The sequence below is a fragment of the Triturus cristatus genome, chromosome 11 (genome assembly GCF_964204655.1).
Source record: "Triturus cristatus chromosome 11, aTriCri1.1, whole genome shotgun sequence".
Taxonomy (NCBI): Eukaryota; Metazoa; Chordata; class Amphibia; order Caudata; family Salamandridae; genus Triturus; species Triturus cristatus.
The window spans coordinates 159,488,994-159,507,118 of NC_140594.1; the positions used below are offsets into that span (position 1 = coordinate 159,488,994).

The following is an 18,125-nucleotide window of genomic DNA, read 5'->3' on the forward strand; positions in this document are numbered from 1 at the left end:
AGGACCACAACCCCCTGCCTGCTCCACCTGTGTCCTCTTCCCGCTTGGACCCGCCTTCCGCCCCTGAGCACGGATAACTTCTCCCGGCCCCTGCTTCGCGGGCGCCGGTCGTAGGAGTGGACTTTGTGCATCGATTCCTGGGCTAACAGCGTCGTGGGACTGCGAGGACCACAACCCCCTGCCTGCTCCACCTGTGTCCTCTTCCCGCTTGGACCCGCCTTCCGCCCATGAGCACGGATAACTTCTCCCGGCCCCCGCTTCGCGGGAGCCGGTCGTAGGAGTGGACTTTGTGCATCGATTCCTGGGCTAACAGCGTCATGGGACTGCGAGGACCACAACCCCCTGCCTGCTCCACCTGTGTCCTCTTCCCGCTTGGACCAGCCTTCCGCCCCTGAGCACGGATAACTTCTCCCGGCCCCCGCTTCGCGGTAGCCGGTCGTAGGAGTGGACTTTGTGCATCGATTCCTGGGCTAACAGCGTCGTGGGACTGCGAGGACCACAACCCCCTGCCTGCTCCACCTGTGTCCTCTTCCCGCTTGGACCCGCCTTCCGCCCCTGAGCACGGATAACTTCTCCCGGCCCCCGCTTCGCGGGAGCCGGTCGTAGGAGTGGACTTTGTGCATCGATTCCTGGGCTAACAGCGTCGTGGGACTGCGAGGACCACAACCCCCTGCCTGCTCCACCTGTGTCCTCTTCCCGCTTGGACCCGCCTTCCGCCCATGAGCACGGATAACTTCTCCCGGCCCCCGCTTCGCGGGAGCCGGTCGTAGGAGTGGACTTTGTGCATCGATTCCTGGGCTAACAGCGTCATGGGACTGCGAGGACCACAACCCCCTGCCTGCTCCACCTGTGTCCTCTTCCCGCTTGGACCCGCCTTCCGCCCCTGAGCACGGATAACTTCTCCCGGCCCCCGCTTCGCGGTAGCCGGTCGTAGGAGTGGACTTTGTGCATCGATTCCTGGGCTAACAGCGTCGTGGGACTGCGAGGACCACAACCCCCTGCCTGCTCCACCTGTGTCCTCTTCCCGCTTGGACCCGCCTTCCGCCCCTGAGCACGGATAACTTATCCCGGCCCCCGCTTCGCGGGAGCCGGTCGTAGGAGTGGACTTTGTGCATCGATTCCTGGGCTAACAGCGTCGTGGGACTGCGAGGACCACAACCCCCTGCCTGCTCCACCTGTGTCCTCTTCCCGCTTGGACCCGCCTTCCGCCCCTGAGCACGGATAACTTCTCCCAGCCACCGCTTCGCGGGCGCCGGTCGTAGGAGTGGAGTTTGTGCATCAATTCCTGGGCTAACAGCGTCGTGGGACTGCGAGGTCCACAACCCCCTGCCTGCTCCACCTGTGTCCTCTTCCCCCTTGGACCCGCCTTCCCCCCTGAGCACGGATAACTTCTCCCGGCCCCCGCTTCGCGGGAGCCGGTCGTAGGAGTGGACTTTGTGCATCGATTCCTGGGCTAACAGCGTCGTGGGACTGCGAGGACCACAACCCCCTGCCTGCTCCACCTGTGTCCTCTTCCCGCTTGGACCCGCCTTCCGCCCCTGAGCACGGATAACTTCTCCCAGCCACCGCTTCGCAGGCGCCGGTCGTAGGAGTGGAGTTTGTGCATCAATTCCTGGGCTAACAGCGTCGTGGGACTGCGAGGTCCACAACCCCCTGCCTGCTCCACCTGTGTCCTCTTCCCCCTTGGACCCGCCTTCCCCCCTGAGCACGGATAACTTCTCCCGGCCCCCGCTTCGCGGGAGCCGGTCGTAGGAGTGGACTTTGTGCATCGATTCCTGGGCTAACAACGTCGTGGGACTGCGAGGACCACAACCCCCTGCCTGCTCCTCTTCCCGCTTGGACCCGCCTTCTGCCCTCCGGATATCACTGGCCTATCTCACCGCTTCGCGGGGCGCGTGCCGGGCAAAGCCCGGGCCAAGGGCGGGCCCATTTTTGCCCGTTCGTGCCCGAGAGAGACCGGACCGGGCCCACTCTCTTACTTCCACACATTCAGTGAGTACTTTTAATCTTTGTTTAATTTGCTCGTGAACAATGGTGAACAAAAGGGCATGAAATCCACTACCACAGACCATGTTGCGGGAACGCTTGATAAATTTTTTGTAAGGGCTTCTTCAATACTCGAACATGAAATAGCAATTACCGAGCGACGGCTGTCCATGGAGCCGGTCTCTTCTAAACGTTCTTCATTGGGCTCAATTGCGCATAGTCGCTCTCCTGTTGTCCTTGCTTCTACTCCTTCTACCATGAGCACACATAGTGGCCATCCTCCTCTAGCAACTCCAACTATTGCTCCCGCTAAAGGTTCTATTGGCTCGGCACTAAGTGTACCACTCTCTGAGCAGGTTCTTTCCACCTTGCCTGTAACCCCAGTTCGGGAAGCGGGCACCATCTCTTAAAGGAAACGAACTGGGATTTCGCCAAGTGGCAGGAGGAAAAAACTACAGAAACCGAACTCTGACCTTTTGGATTCTTCTTTGCCTGTAGTTATAGCTCCCTCCCAGTCAACCTGTACAGAGCGATCTCCTCTAGATATAGTTCCACAATCATTTGATATAGATTTGCTACTTGGGAAAATGTCTAAAGTGCTAACATCAGCCATACAACCGCTTGAGCATAGATTAATAGCAATTGAGAATAGGTTGGCTGCACTGGAGATTGCTACGGACAAAAATGCTAAACTCCTACAGGACTTGAAACCTTGTTTACATTTATGCCAAAATCAAGATAAAACTTCGAATCCTCCTATTACCGTACAAAAACCATCTGATACACAACAGATTCAACAATGGGGAGTACCATGCAATCCACATCTAAGTTTACGGCGGGGGATACCTTTGCCTAATGTCACAAACGTGTCTGATAGTTTATTACCAACGAACAATCATTGTCTAGAGCGTCCTGATGAGGCCCGTTCTCCCACGGACCTTCTACGTATTGATCTCCCTCCAGAAAGTGCCCCTTATGTGGTCGTTTTGACTGGTGTCCCTAAACTGACTACTGAGAGGCATGAATCATTTCAGGAACTTAAAATCAAAGTAATGTACTGGTTGAACATTAACAGACCATTGCCTAGGAATGTATGTTCACCTATTCTGTTTCTTAGGAGAGTTGGTTGGGTGGGTCACAAACCAAAGGATGTGGGTGGTGACTGTGTCATTATCAACTTTAAAAATCCAGAGGTAGTTGATCACGTATGTAGTCCTATCTTCGATAATGTACCCTCCAACATTAAAACATTTAACTTAGGTCATTTTTATTCTCCACCCAATAAACCCTCTCTTCCTTGTTTAAGGCCACTTGTACCGCCCCGTAACCATTTTGATCGAGGGCAATTTGTTGATGGCATGCGGGGTAGGATGACCGATAATTAAGTTTTAGGTTTTCCAGTTAATAATAGGTATAGCTCCTTGGATGAGGTGGAATGACTAAGGACGCAAAGTAATCATGATTTACCTTCCATCTTTCCTGTTGATGAGAATGGTGACAAAGGTGGTTATGGAGTCCCAATGGCGATTTCACCTATGGGTATAGAACCATTGGACGCTGGGGTTATTTCATCTACTGGCCTAAGCATTTGGAGGGATGACTCCACCCAATCTCCAGATGGGGAGGATATATCCAATAATCTATCAGTAATTATTGATACTTTACCCACCCAGACTAACTCCGCAAACGATTTGTTCTATCCTGATAGAACGCTTAAAATTCTTAGTTGGAACATCGCGGGCCTGGCCACCAATATTGACAACCCGGAGTGGTGTTCTTTTATAGACCTCTTTGGGATCTGTTTATTACAGGAAACGTGGTCAGTGGAACCCACACATAGATTGGGGTACACTACTTTTATGCAACCCGCCCTAAAAGGTCCAAAAGGCAGACCCTCGGGGGGTCTGTGTGTTTGGGTGGGCACTCATCTTGGCTTCAAGATTAAAAGGGTTGAAACCAATAGCAGAGATTTAATATGTATTATTTGTCCCACAGGAAGACCCCTAAGCTTGCACTTATTAATGTTTATTTGCGTCCTACTTGTCGGGGTGGTACATCATCTACTCTTTGAGTCTTTGTCATCTCTTTTGGAATCTCTTCCAGATGATGTCGTCTTGATGATTGGTGGTGATTTCAATTGCCATTACGAGCCCCTGAGTGGAGAAACCCCAATTTCATACGAGGAAGATGAGGTTAGATCTATTTCACCCACCAGCATGTATACAGTTAAACGCTGGACCCCCCTGGTCCTTCAACTCACCTCTCTCACCTATTTATTCTCCTTGAGAGCGTGTAATGGCCGTTTCAACGGGGACATGCCTGGGCAGTCAACCTATAAGGGAATGGGACACGAATCTGTGATTGATTATTTTTTGGTCAGCCTAGATTTGTGGCCCAAAGTGTTGGACTTTAAAATAACCAGGCGCACGGAGAGTGACCACGATCCCTTGACAGTAGATCTGAATTTTCAACTGTTGAACGCAGGGCCAGACAAAGATACTCTTCCAGCAGGGAACACAAGAGTCATCCAAGGGGGGAAGCGGATACGCTGGCTTACTGTAAAACAGTCTGACTCAGCCATTGCCAGTATGTACCAAAATATTCTTCCTCTCCTTAATAGGGTGTTCAAAATGGAAGTTAATAACCCTGTGGCTGGTAGAACTACGGATTTGGCTAAAACTCACAAGGATCTTGTTGAAATACTTTGTGTTTTTTTTTATAAAGTAGGTACAGTAAACCCAAAGAAACAGGGGAATACAAACCCGTGGTTTACAAAGGGCTGTAGGGCAGTCAAACAGGATCTACTGCAGGCCATTAAGGCAGGCAATCGCCAACATATTCTGGAAGTAAGGCGGGCCTATAGGAAGATAATCCTTAGTGCCAAAACTGAGTTGGAAGAGGGAAGATGGGTTGCTATTAGAACAGCCTTGATGGTAAAAGATTCAAGGTCCTTTTGGAACCTTGTTCACACTGGGAAATCGGAGGGTAAAACGACGATTGACCCCAATGTTTCCGAAGACGCATGGGCATCGTATTTTAAAAAACTCTATTCTAATAACTCAACTAGGAGAGATGTTCCCCCTGCAATTTTAATGACCCTGGATCCATCCTGGGATGTTCCTCCCTGGACGATAATGGAAGTGGATTTGGCACTGGATAATCTTCAACCGAATAAGGCCCCTGGGCTAGATAGGATCCCTGGGGACCTTTATAGAGATGAAAGGACAGTTTGGGCACCCTACTTCCTAATCCTCTTCAATGCTATTCTGCAAGGCTTACCGGTTCCATCTACCTGGATGGGTGCGGAAATTATCCCTATTTTTAAAAAGGGATCCCCCCTCGACCCGGGTAATTACAGGCCTATAAGCCTTATAGATGTGAGCCAGAAAATGTATTCGAGACTTCTCCTGCAACGGTTGCAGAATTGGATCAAGGAGAATAACATCTTAACCCTACTTCAAGCGGGATTTAGGTGCAAAATATCAACTATGGACCAACTGTTTAGGCTCCTGATCCTCTACTGGAAACACGTTATATTGGAGGGGGGTAGTCTATATTTGACCTTCGTGGATTTGAAATCTGCATTTGACATGGTGGACCGCAATCAGCTCTGGAATTTATTGCTAGCCATGGGGGTTCCACCTTATCTATGCTACCAATTGAAGATTCTCCACGAAGGGACATATGCTAGAGTTCGCTATGGAAAACATGGTCACCTGACCGGCCCTTTTCCAGTAGAGAAGGGTGTGCGTCAGGGCTGTGTCCTTGCCCCAACTCTGTTTTCACTTTTCCTTAATGGGCTCATTGATGACCTTTTGGAAACCACAGACATTGATGCCCCAAAATTGGCCTCTCGAAGATATCCTGCACTTATGTTTGCAGACGACACCTTGCTGTAGTCAAAATCGCCGATGGGCATGCAGCGGGTGTTGAATCAGTTTACCAACTTCTGCAACAAAAGGAACCTGGTGGTCAACATAGATAGAACTAAATATATGGCCTTTAACGTAAAATCTTCCAATTATCCACATCCCATGATGGAAGGTGTCCCTTTGGATCGGGTTTCTACTTTTGAGTACTTAGGTCTGACCTTGAATGATAAAATGGGATGGTCTCCTCAAAAGCTTAAAGCAAACTTAAAACTCACCCAGGCTATAGGGGGCATCCTTAAAGTTCATAAAAATTGTAGCTTAAAAATCATAAGTGCCCCCCTTAAAATTTACAGTGTGCAATCCAGGTCCTCGACACTCTATGGGGCTGAATTATGGGGCCAGACTCCTACAAATGATATGGTCAGTACCGAAAATAATTTTATTAGGAAACTTTTAACCCTTCCAAATAATACGCCGCTCATGCCATTGAGGTTGGATCTAAATATTCGCCCCATTTCAGAGGTTGCTGCCTCAAGGCCACTGATGTATTGGAGGAGGATTTGGAGTACAACCGAGTTGGCATGCTATAGAGACGAACTGAAAGTAATCCTGGGTACACTTGGAGCCGATGAAATCCCCTGGCTCCAGTATGTTAGGCAGTCATTTAATCAGGTTGGTCTTGCACACCTCTGGGATAATCCAGAGGATTCAACCTCGTGCATTTCCAAGAAATCTCTTGCCACAATACTCAAAGATTACTATTTAATGAAAGCTTATAGCTCGACTAAACCATCAAGTCTGACTGATGCTTTCCTTGATGTTAAGCCATATTACGCCTTTGTATCTGAACTTGATGTTATCCAGCCAACTTTAGCAAAGAAGCTATATGTACAGTTCAGATACGGTACCCTTCCCTTATACTCTTTCACTGATCGATGGGCGGGTGGATTAGATCATGTATGCCGTGGTTGTTCAATTGAACAGGAAACCACGATTCATGTTGTGCTTTTTTGTCCGGCTTATGCCGGTATTCGGAAAAAATGGATTATACAATTATGCTTAAATCTGGGTGTTAGGAGCTATCTTGATTTTTATAGGATTCTGAGAAGCGATACAAACCCACTTATTGTGGTCTCAGTTACCAGGTTTTTGTTTTCTTTGTGGTTAATTTGCAGGAAACTAACTAGCAAAACTATCCACTGACATTCTGGTATCAAGCATGGCTAGAATACTGCTAAACCACATTGTTAATTGATTATTATTCACTAGTATTTGTATTTTTAAATTGATTGGAATATGTACTTTATTATGGAAATTGTAATATTAAGACTGTACTTTTATGATTTTAAACAATCGCAATAAAGTTTTTGATGATGATGATATACCATTCCATAACTTTATTTCGGTCTCATGGACCATAAAAGTACATAATCATAACATTTCTCCTCAGGGAGTATACACAAGTTAACCATAAATAATACATAACCATAAAATCAATTCCTATAGAAGAAAATATGCTAAAAAGTGTCCCAATAAAAAAACTATACAGTTTGACACATTTGGCCACAATAAATGCATTTTGGAATCTTCCAGAGGGTAAGCCTAGGCAAATCATATCTCGACCCTCCCAAATCAAACTGCCTGGGAATCACTGGGACAGGAACATGTGTAGTACAGTGCAGTCAGAGGTTTAAAAACGCATTTCATCAAAATATATTATCATTAAAACTTTAAAAAAGGAAGGAATAGATACAAAGATAAGAAAGAATACAAACAATGCAAGTTTCTAGGGCCGTCATGGCTGGTTTAAAAAAATCCAACGTACACGCCACATTGAAATTAAAAAACGAGATACGGCAAAGACAATGGGGGCATGAGTGTCGTACTTTAGGACTCTAAATGCCTCTGCACAGTGTACGAAGCCTAGCTTCCTGCAGAGTTGAATAAGCAGCTCTGTCTTGGTAAATAATAGCCAGGGTAGAAAAAAAAAATATATACATATGAGTGAAGTTCAAAGGCTGAGTTATGTTCTTAGTTCAAATGACCTTTGTTGAAGCAAAGTGCATGCAAGTGTGTCCATTTGACTTCCCTGGAATTTGAACATTATTTTGGCACTGTGGTCACTGAGTTCTGTCATTCCCATCTAACGCGTCTAAAAGACGTCAATCTTTGGTCATCCTTCTCTTATGACAGTGAATGATGTTTGTTTCCATCTGTTCTCCACCGGTCCCTCTATGCAGCCCAGTACAGTGGCAATAAGGAGATACCCCGTGGGATTACCATTGCCCTGTCACTAGATGCTGGTGCTGCACACTGTGGGTGGCAGGCCCTGCATTCACTGCCCTGTCTTCATGCCTGAGGCTGAGCCAGCCGCGCCTCCTTGTTGTGGTCACCAAGCAACAATGTGTAGAAAGGGTTTCTTAGCCTTGCCAAACTCGCTTGCTGCCCTGCACATCATTTTGGGATCTGACCAGATGATGCAATCCCCGGCTGTCCTCCTAAGCTGACCAGTTTTCAGCCAAGCTCTCTTACTCCGGCCAAGCCATCTGCAGCTCTAACTCACCTTATTTGTGGTCACCACCTGTTTTGCACAACCTCCTAATATCCACCCGCACTGGGGCAAACCCTACGACTACACGACTGGAACATTCATAAAGCCATGGTGTGTCCTTAATTATCCACCTTCATCTTATATGTGCATCGCGTCATGATGGTGACTGTAGAGGGCCCCCAACAACTGACAACCCAGGCTCTCATCCGTGCTGTTTCATTGTGCCATCTCTTCGCTGGAGCACACAGTCAAAGAGACGTTTTAAGACATGGGCATAGTGAGCAATTCTCCTGGAGCCCCATCTTCCAGGGGCCCCCCGGTAAAGTAAATTTGAAAGTCACAATTCCCATATTAATGTTGCACATAAAAAATTGCTTCTTTTTCTAATGCTGAGCTTGCTTAATAGAAACTTTGAGACAGATTTAAGGATTTGGGCCAAGGTAAAGACACACAAAGTGATGCAAAGCAGCGCAGACACTTGCAAGGTTATTTACTTTCCAGCTCCACAAATATTTTGCGCTGGAATGGTGCCTTTTTACCAGTGCTAACAGCGCTTGCCACTGCTTTGCACTAATTCGTGTCGAGGGGGTTTTACTTGAGCAAATTACCACAAGAATCCTGGTATTTGATGCAAAGCCCAATTTACTAAAATAACCAAATTGGGCTTTGCGTAAAAAATAGCCTCCTTGAAGCGGGCACTTCCATGAAGAAATATTTTAATTTCTCCAAACATTTCACACATTGTATGCCTGCTGCCGCTACACTAACCCTGTGTCTGAGGCACAAACCGACTACCTTACACAATGCACAAACTTTGCACCATGGTGCAGAGGTGTGTGCGTGTGCTTGTTAGCATAGAATTTATAATAGAAGCATACTCTCCCAGTACAAAATCCTATATCTTTACTATATTTAAACATTCCTCTCATGCTTAAATATAGTCAAGGCATAGTATTTTGTACTGGGAGAGTATGCTTCTATTACAAATTCTATGTTAATAGCACACACACACCTCTGCACCATGGTGCAAAGGATGTGCATTGTGCAAGGTAGCCGGTTAGTGCCTCAGACACAAGGTTAGTGTCCAGCTGCAGGCCCTTTTTGTTAATAAACGTGGCTCTGCTATGCTTTCTCCCATGTACGCAATTCAGCACAACAACAAATTTCTTAGTTACGCTAAAAAAATCATAAATCTATCTTTTTGTGTGCATGTCTGACCTGCCCAACCTTAACCCTCACACTCTCAATTAGATGGTGGCAATTAAAATTAAAAATAATATTTAAGTGTCATTTCTCTCTCCTTACTTCACCTCGCCTTTTCTACCTTAATCCATCCTATTAACATCTCTGTCCCTCATTCTCTGTGTACCTTCATCCCCTCTCTGTTTCAGCTCTCTCTGCCTCACCTTTGTAAATCACACATATTTCTCAATAGTCCCCTTATACCTCACTCAGCTTGAACTCCATTAACCTCTCGCTCAAGACCCTGCCCCTCTCCAGCACTCTCTGTGCCTACATCTATATCTGCCACTCTTGATCGCCTCTCCCTCCCCCTCCGCTCTCCGTCTGCCTCATCCTTCTCTGTTACTTCACTGTTTTTTTCCATCTGACCTCCCTGTATCTCTCTTATATCGACTTCACCTCTCACATAACTTAACGTTTATCTCTATCACGTCTCTATCTCCCTGTCTCTACCTTTTCTTTATCTCTCTCTCTATCCTTTCTTTCCCCACCACTCTCCCTCTACTCTCTTTCTCATTTCTCTCTCTGCCTCACTACACCCTGTTTCTACCCCACTGCTCCCTCTTTTGCTTACTACTTCACCTCTCAATTTACTTTCTCATTAGTTCATCATTTCACCTCCTTTTTCTCTGGTTCTACTTTGGTTCCCTTTCCTTCACTTCTCTAAATATCTAACTCCTTTCTAGCTACCTCTATTTCTATACATCCTCCCCTTTTCTCCATCATCAACTCCTCTCTCTCTTTGCCTCTGTCACTCAAACACACATCTCTTTCTGTACCAACTTCTCTATTTCAACTTACCAGCTGCATCTCAACTATCTCTCTCTACATATTTCTTTATAGATCTCTGTACCTCACTATTTCTTCCTCTTACAGCTCTTTATCTGTGTAAAAACCTCACTTCTCTTTCCCTATTTCATGTCACTCAACTTCCTCTTTTCGCTCTACACCTCTACCCTTCACCCCTCTCTCCCCCTTTCTCTCTTTCCCACTGCTCTCTTTACTTGACTGTTTTTACTATACATCTTCTCATTTTCTCTCTTTACCTTGCATCACTTTGTTTTTTTCCACAAGTTGTTTTGTCTACTACTACCTCTCAATGACTTCATCTCATTCTAATTCATCTCTTTTTCTACATAACCCGTCTCTCCACCTCAACCCTAGGAGTACTTTAATCCTCTGCTTCCATTCTCTACTTTATCTTCTCCCCATGCCTATTTCTGTCTACTGCCCTATAAGAGCTTGTCTATTTCTCTACCTCACTTTCTGTATCTATATCTTCCTTTTTCTACCTCTCTTTATCTTTCCTTCAGGCTAATTCACCTTTCCCAATTTACTTTACTTATCTTCCTAACTCACATTTCTTTCTACATCATTTCTACCTCTACCCCCTTTTCCCTCTACTTTGCAACTCCTGCTATACAGTCCTCTTTAGGCCTCTGTTCATCTCCTGTATACTGCCCACCCCATTTCTCCTACTCAACAGGATCACATGTAACGATTTAGTCATAGAAGGGCACACATACAGAAAGGAAAAAAGTGACATGGTAGGGGAAAATAAATCAGTGAGAATCCTCAATCCTCCTTGCATAAGAACACCAGTAGAAAAGGGGGCTATATTTGTTATTACAACTATTAAGCTACTAAATCTACAGATTCAAGCACTTTGTGTGTGTGTCTTATTTTAAAATGATGCACTAGTTCACATGGAGAAGTCTGACGGTCTACAAGTTAAACTGGAGACAGCTGACATTGCAGATCTCATGACAGTGGTCCCTTTCCTGTTGTAGAAAAGACAAATATCTAGAGTTCTATATGACATTGACAATTGACGGGCGCATACAGCCGGGTATGTTTTCAATTAGAATCAATATGGTTAAACAGCAGTTTTTGTATGTGTTTAGGTGGGGCCTTATCGGGCTATAAAGATGAATGTCATTCCACACCTGATGTACATCTTTCAAGCTTTTCCCATTATGACCTATGATAGATAGGCTCTCAGCCAACTTTATCGAAATTAAGGCCGTATGACTATTTACTGCTTGAAAAATAACGGTTGTAATTTGTGCTAAGTATTTTTGCAACCAGTAAAGAATTTTAAGAAGTGACCAATGTGCTAATAGATCGGTTCATAAATTACAAATCATAGTCTGTCGGAATCCGATGTACCTAATGCATATTTATGAGGTAGGTCACCAATTCCGACTTACTACAAGTGGAGGCCATCGCAGGGATGGTGGCCTGCTGGGGGTCACCAGAACACCATGTCAATGATTGCTTGGTAATAAAACAAAAAATGTTTTCAAATGCAGCCTGTTTGCTTAAAGATAAATGGGACTGTTTTAAAAAGAAGTTTCTTTTTGTTGTTGTTAGCTACTGCCTCCGCTAAAACAATCTTTTTTTACATTCAAATTTCTGAATGGGCTGCCAACTCCTTTGAGGTGTCAGTAAAATATCAATGATTCGTGACTGGATTTTGGGTGCAAAACATTGATACGTTAGATACCAACTCTTTACTTGGAAGAGAGGCTTACAACATGCCCCTTCCAGATACCAAATCGCTTATCCATTCAAAATTCCATATAAGGACTCCGAAAACTGTTGCAAATGCTGAATAGGACCGTTTGCTACGGTAACATGCTTAGTAACCCTGGTCCACAGTGACAAGTTTATATTTGCCTGGCTTTGCCTGCTTACCTACACGGTTGCTGAAAACAGGAATCTATCTCACCTTCCACCCTTGAGGGCTATGGGGCTCTTTGACTGACTCCGTGATTGGCTCCACACTTGGCAGACTTGGTATTAGAATAGATGAACTATTTGCTGCTGCCTAGAACTCTGTATTGTGTATCTTCTTTAACCATTAAAACAAGGACTACAGATCCCAAATGCAAAGAAAAAAACCTGGACTGGAGCAGCTAGTCACAGATGGACCTGGGGAAACTTGCCTGTACTGTTCAATTAGGTAATTACACAATACATTTCTGAGGGAACAACTTTTCCAGTCTTATTTTTTTTCGTATAAAATTATTTTTTTCAGGTGCGAAAGTCAAATAGGCACTACTGAACTAAACCAGGACTATAGATCACAGAATGCATTGGTATTGTCAGTGACAGGCCTGTAAACGATGTGTCCATGGGATAACCCTAGCAAAGCTATAGGGCTACAAAGAGATTATTTGACAGATGAAAGTAGTTCACCAAGGGGTCTATAAGGATGGCGGATGGATGGCAGCGGCCATCCGACCACGATCGAAACCCGGAAAACCGTCGGTCACAATAGCATGGTGGTGATGAATGCGGTAGTGAGAAATTCCGCCTGCCACTTTTCCGCCTGTAGCAGTCGCACGCTTGCCTGGTGGGCGGAGCTGGACCGCTAAAATGGGGCCGGTGCAGGGCCAGGCTCCGCCGTCATGATTATGATGCCGGCGGTAGCCAGCCTTTCCGCTGAGGTGGAACCGCCATGGAATGGCATGCGGAGAATGTCTCCGGGGGCCCATTGCGGACCCCCAATGTGTTGCGGGGTGGGTGCACTGGGGAGGTACCCATGGAACCCGGTACATATCCCTGTACCAGGTGTCAGGCACTGTGCAGTGCCTGCCACACAGTGCAGGGATATGCAGGACATGCTCCTTTCGAAATCGCAGGGGTGCTGCTGGCAGCAGCAACTGCCGCAATGTCTAAAGGCCGCGATTGTACCGCAGCAGTCGGATTTTGACTGCGGAGCATACTAATTAGACCGGCGGTTATGCCGCGGTCCTGGCGGGTGGTCTAAACCCGCTACCATGGCGGTCGGAGTGATTTTCCGACCACCATCCTAATAGACCCCTTAGTCCCGTTTTGTTTTTGCATTCTGATGCTTATGTTTGTTTTTATTTCTTTCATAAGTGAGTTCGTAAAGACGATAAGTAAATAAACCAAGACAGCTGTGACTAAGATGTGCTTTGCATTCTAAACCAAGTACTACAAACACAGGAATGCAATTAGAAAAAGAACAAACTGTTAGGTGCTTACACTTTTTTTGTTTAACTGATCCATGTAATCAGGAGCACCGTTGGCTATTACCACCTGGCACATTGTAGTCCTTTCTACAGTTACTTGTCTCTATTTCTTTTTATGGAGTGCTCCACCCATCTGGTATTAGTACGGCTCCCTTCCTCTCATCGCCCTCAACTCATCGAGTGTAATCAAGATTACAGGTAAGTAATCGAACCACCCCTTTCTTTACAGCGAGCATGCCAGGACTTGTAGTTTTAGTTTGCCTTTTGTTAGTTTGTACATGCAAACCCCAGGATGCAAAGCGCTTTTAGTTAAAGGCGGCAGGGGCCAGTTGGCACCTCCTGAAATGCAATCATTTGAGATCTTTGAAAACTATGCGGCGTCCGGCACTGGAATGCATGTCTACAGGACACCACCTTTCAATGAATGACTTTTATTTCAATAAATCATTACATTCTGGGAACTGTTGTGTGGACTATTTTTTAGCCTTCTATTCGACTTACCCATTTAATAACAATGATTTTAAAAGAGAAAACCCAAGACTAGCGACATGGCGTCTTGCCGACATGGTACGACCTAACAGCTAAAAAAGCTAGCTCAAAAACATGTTTGTTGCATCAGCAGCCCGGATTGGTGTTGCCTATTTCTAATTTCAAAAAGAAATAAAATGAAGAGAGTTATCCTTCAAATCTTAGACATTCGTCGTTCCACTTACCGGGAGAGCTCTAATGCGCGGCTTCTTGTCTTCAATGACACCCGAGGCTTCGGTCAGTGCAGCCGGCGCGCGCCTTTGAGGCCCGGGACCGCGAGGCCTTCGAATGAATGACAAATGCCCGGGCATGAATGGGGCGCTGAGAGCTGCACAGATGCGAGAGGTGCAGCGGCATTGTGGGAAACCTGCGGCCCGGCGGCAGGAGCTGATGTGAATTTTAATAAGAGGGGGGATGACCCCGCCGGGGCCTCCCCTATTGTTGGCTCTGAAAAACGCCAGACAAGAGAAAACCCAGCAGTGAATAGCAAGTGTCTTAGCAGCTGTGAGCGAAGGACGGGTTACGGACGCTTGGAAGTGCTTGCTTTCCAAGAAAAAAAATATATCTTTTGGAATAACCCATGTTGAGGTGGGAGAATCTTTCAGGACTAGGAGGATAAAAATATACGGTGAGATTGCCACGTGCCAGTGACATTTGAGCTACTCCTCTTCGATAATGCTTTAAATAGAGTTGCAAAAATAGGGGTGAAAAGACACAGAAATGTGTTAATTATGTGCGGCTGCGGCGAAAGCGTGAATGAGTCGGCGCCGGCAGGCGGCCGTGTGATGGTGGGGGTGGCACGCACCCTCGTCATTCCAATTGGTGCCAGTCACTCCCGTTACCTGCTCCATCAGGATTACACGGGCACTTGTAGAGGATGACCAAGTGATCGATCTGTAGTGAAGCCCCACAGAGGTGAACTAATTGTAATTATATAGCGCTTACTACACCCGACTTCAACTTGAAGCGCTTTACGCTGGGCGGCAACCTAGCCATTTTCCTCCTGCTTGTGTGACTCAAACCCTTCCAAAAACAGACCAATGGGGAAGATTGCCCAGACTGCCCAGAATCTAGATTTACAGACAGCTGTGCGGGTGTGCAAGTGTGCGGGCGCTGCGCATATTGCCCCCGTTGACTTTTATAATGTTCAGTAAATCAACGTATGCCTCACGAATACCGGCGCAAAACCCCACTAAATAACCCTTCTCGTTTTTAAAGACCTTCTTCCTGAAAGGAAGAAGAAACAGACAAGACCATCATAGTTACTACTGATATGTCACAATATTGTAGGTGTCGATCGTGTGTGTTGTAGATATGTGAAATGCATAATTTGGAAAGGAAACCACCCAAATTCAACAAAAAAAATCTTACAATCGCGCCTTCTCAGGGTTGGCTCCAAGAATCTGGAGTGCCCTCCCGACGGAAACCAGAGCCGACCCCTCCACTGCTCCATTCAAGAGACAAGTCAAAGGGCTACTTTTGGAGGAACTTCAGCAGCAATAGCGTCAGTGTCATAATCACTTCCCTCCAGTGCTTGACAATCATTTTTCTTTGTGTATTGAAATGTATGCCTGACAATCATTTTCTCTTTATGGTTTGAAATATGTGCTCGATTCGAAATGTACTATGTCATTCTTGGGGCGTAGTGCGCTGCTTAAACTGCACAGCCTCGTCTAGTAGGGCCTTCACCTGGTTCCTCATATGAAACTTTTTTTGTACTTTTACTGTTTCCTCACGGCAACGCCAATTGTCCTCTTTGTACAGCGCTCTGATACCTGTCCTGGGTCTTGTTCGCGCTTTATAAAACTTTTCAAATAAATAAATAATAAGTGTTGTTTCAAACTGAGCTCTCTGGTGGCTCTAGAAGTGCCAGCACCTTACTGATGAAGCCACAGAAATTCCATAAACAGAAAACTTACAATCGAGCTTTATCGGATATCGCGACGAGAATCTGCAACTCCCTGCCCTGTGAAATCAGACTGAATCCCTTGAAGCATCTTTCAAAAGGAAGTTAAAGTGCTAGTGATAAACACATTTCTGCCCTGACCCCCACTTCCCTGGCACTCTAGGAGACGCTCTCCTCACCCTTGTTTACTATTTGACTGTTATGATTGTATTTTGATCTGTTGGTTTATTGTTACTACTTGCTGTACCTTTCGTGATCGCTAAATTGTAAAGCTCTCTGACACCCCCAGGGGTCTTGTTTGCGCTATATAAAACTTATTAAATAAATTAGTGTCTAGGCACCCGTTATTTCATATTCCATCTTTCAGTTCGTACACCAGATCCATTCCCACACTTCCACACTTGTTCTTTTGCACTAGTAGAGCGTTGGCCCAGGCAAAGCCCCTCTCCTTCGCCCCAGGTAGACGAGCTGTAGCAGACTTGTCCACATTCACCCACAACATATGCAGCATTGTAGATTTCTCAGCATATTCTGTGAGGTCCCATACGTCAGCCAGTAGACCCAGCACACAATAAAAAACATCATCTGTATGGCGTGATATGCTGTGTGAGCTTTTTGCACTACATTTTCCCTTATCTGCAAATTCTGACGTGGTCTACCTGGCCAGGATCGCCACAACAGTGCAGACTTTGAGAGGGACACTAAAGTAAACACAAATGTGATGGAAGGAATGCTTGCCTTAATCTCAGCCCCTGTTAATCACTAGGGGCTTGTAGGAGAGTAGGGTCTGCTATCCTATGGTCACCCCAAATTTTTGCTTTTTGCTTCACTGGTTTTTGACATATTGAGGCTGTGGGCCTGCTAATCAGACCCCCAGCCTGCTGTTCTCTCTACTAAATTGACACTATGCACTTCAGGTGCATACCCAATTGGAATTGGATCACCCTGTGAGCCCCTGTACCAGTGTACACTAGGTACCCAGGGCATTGGTGTATCTAAGGCCTACCAGGGGCTGAAGCATGTATTGTGCCACCCCTGGCCTGGCCTAACAATTTGACACAACTGGCTGATCACTCAGCTGGGGTAAGCTGGTGTAACCACCTCTTACTTAGGTGTAGTATACATATACCTAACCTTAAATGGGACACATGTTAACCTATAAGTCACTCCTATGGCAGGCCTTAACAATCCTGAAGGCAGAGTGCTTGGTTCCATGTGAGATGGTGCTCTGGCATGAGCTGAGCCTGTCTGCAGTGGTCGGAACAACTTCCTTCTACCGTTTCCAGATATCGCCATACCATATACTCTTAAGTGCATTATGAACCTCGCGGTTAAATGCTATCTTTGGTTTGGCTTTATCAAAACATGTCGAGTAAGGTGTCATACGAATTGGAATACTAACCCCTCGCCAATTCTGGCGATGGGGTTAGCATTGCACCCTTCTAGAGGGACACGACATGTACAGAACCTGAAACCCGGGTAAAATCAGACAGAGCCTCAGCTCCACAAAATGGACGCTGCCACCACAAACACAAGTCTGCCCTCCTGCTGCTGGGAGTCCTTCCAGCTTGGGAGACGTGGACAAAGGGTTTCCTGCCAGGGGAGGTGCGTGCACCACCCCAGACAGGATTTTGTGTATTGGTCAGGTAGGGCTTGAATAGAATCAGACATGCCTGAGGCTCACAAGGAGCCTCGGTGCATATGCCAGTTCAAACCGGTCCTGGGGCACACCAGCCCCGGACCTGGGGCGAGCTGGACAAAGGATTGGGGGTGTAACCACCCCCCTTCCTGGTCCCACCCTTAGGGAGGGACCTAGCAGGTAGTCCAGCCCCTAGAATCCGCTTAAAGGTAGGAGCTGTGTCCTAAGACTTCAGACATCCTGGAATCAACTTGAAACTAAGAAGAAGACGGGAACATCGACGCTCTGCTGCACAGAGGACAGAAGGAAATCTCCCCTATGGTCAGGGAGTGACCATCTTGCTAACGCAAGCACCAACCAGCGAATCGACGTCTGCTTTGCCACCGCCTCCTGCTGGAGC

At 46.3% G+C, this 18,125-nt stretch overlaps 1 protein-coding gene across 1 annotated transcript in view; it reads right to left on the reverse strand.

Moving 5' to 3' along the window:
- The window catches only part of B3GNT4 (UDP-GlcNAc:betaGal beta-1,3-N-acetylglucosaminyltransferase 4), a 141,193-nt gene extending 126,670 nt beyond the window's left edge, over positions 1–14,523 (reverse strand). The window contains exon 1 of the mRNA XM_085632778.1: positions 14,366–14,523. The gene's annotated coding sequence lies outside the window, so the exon portion shown is untranslated. The remainder of the gene's footprint in view (positions 1–14,365) is intronic.
- Positions 14,524–18,125: the final 3,602 nt, after the last annotated feature.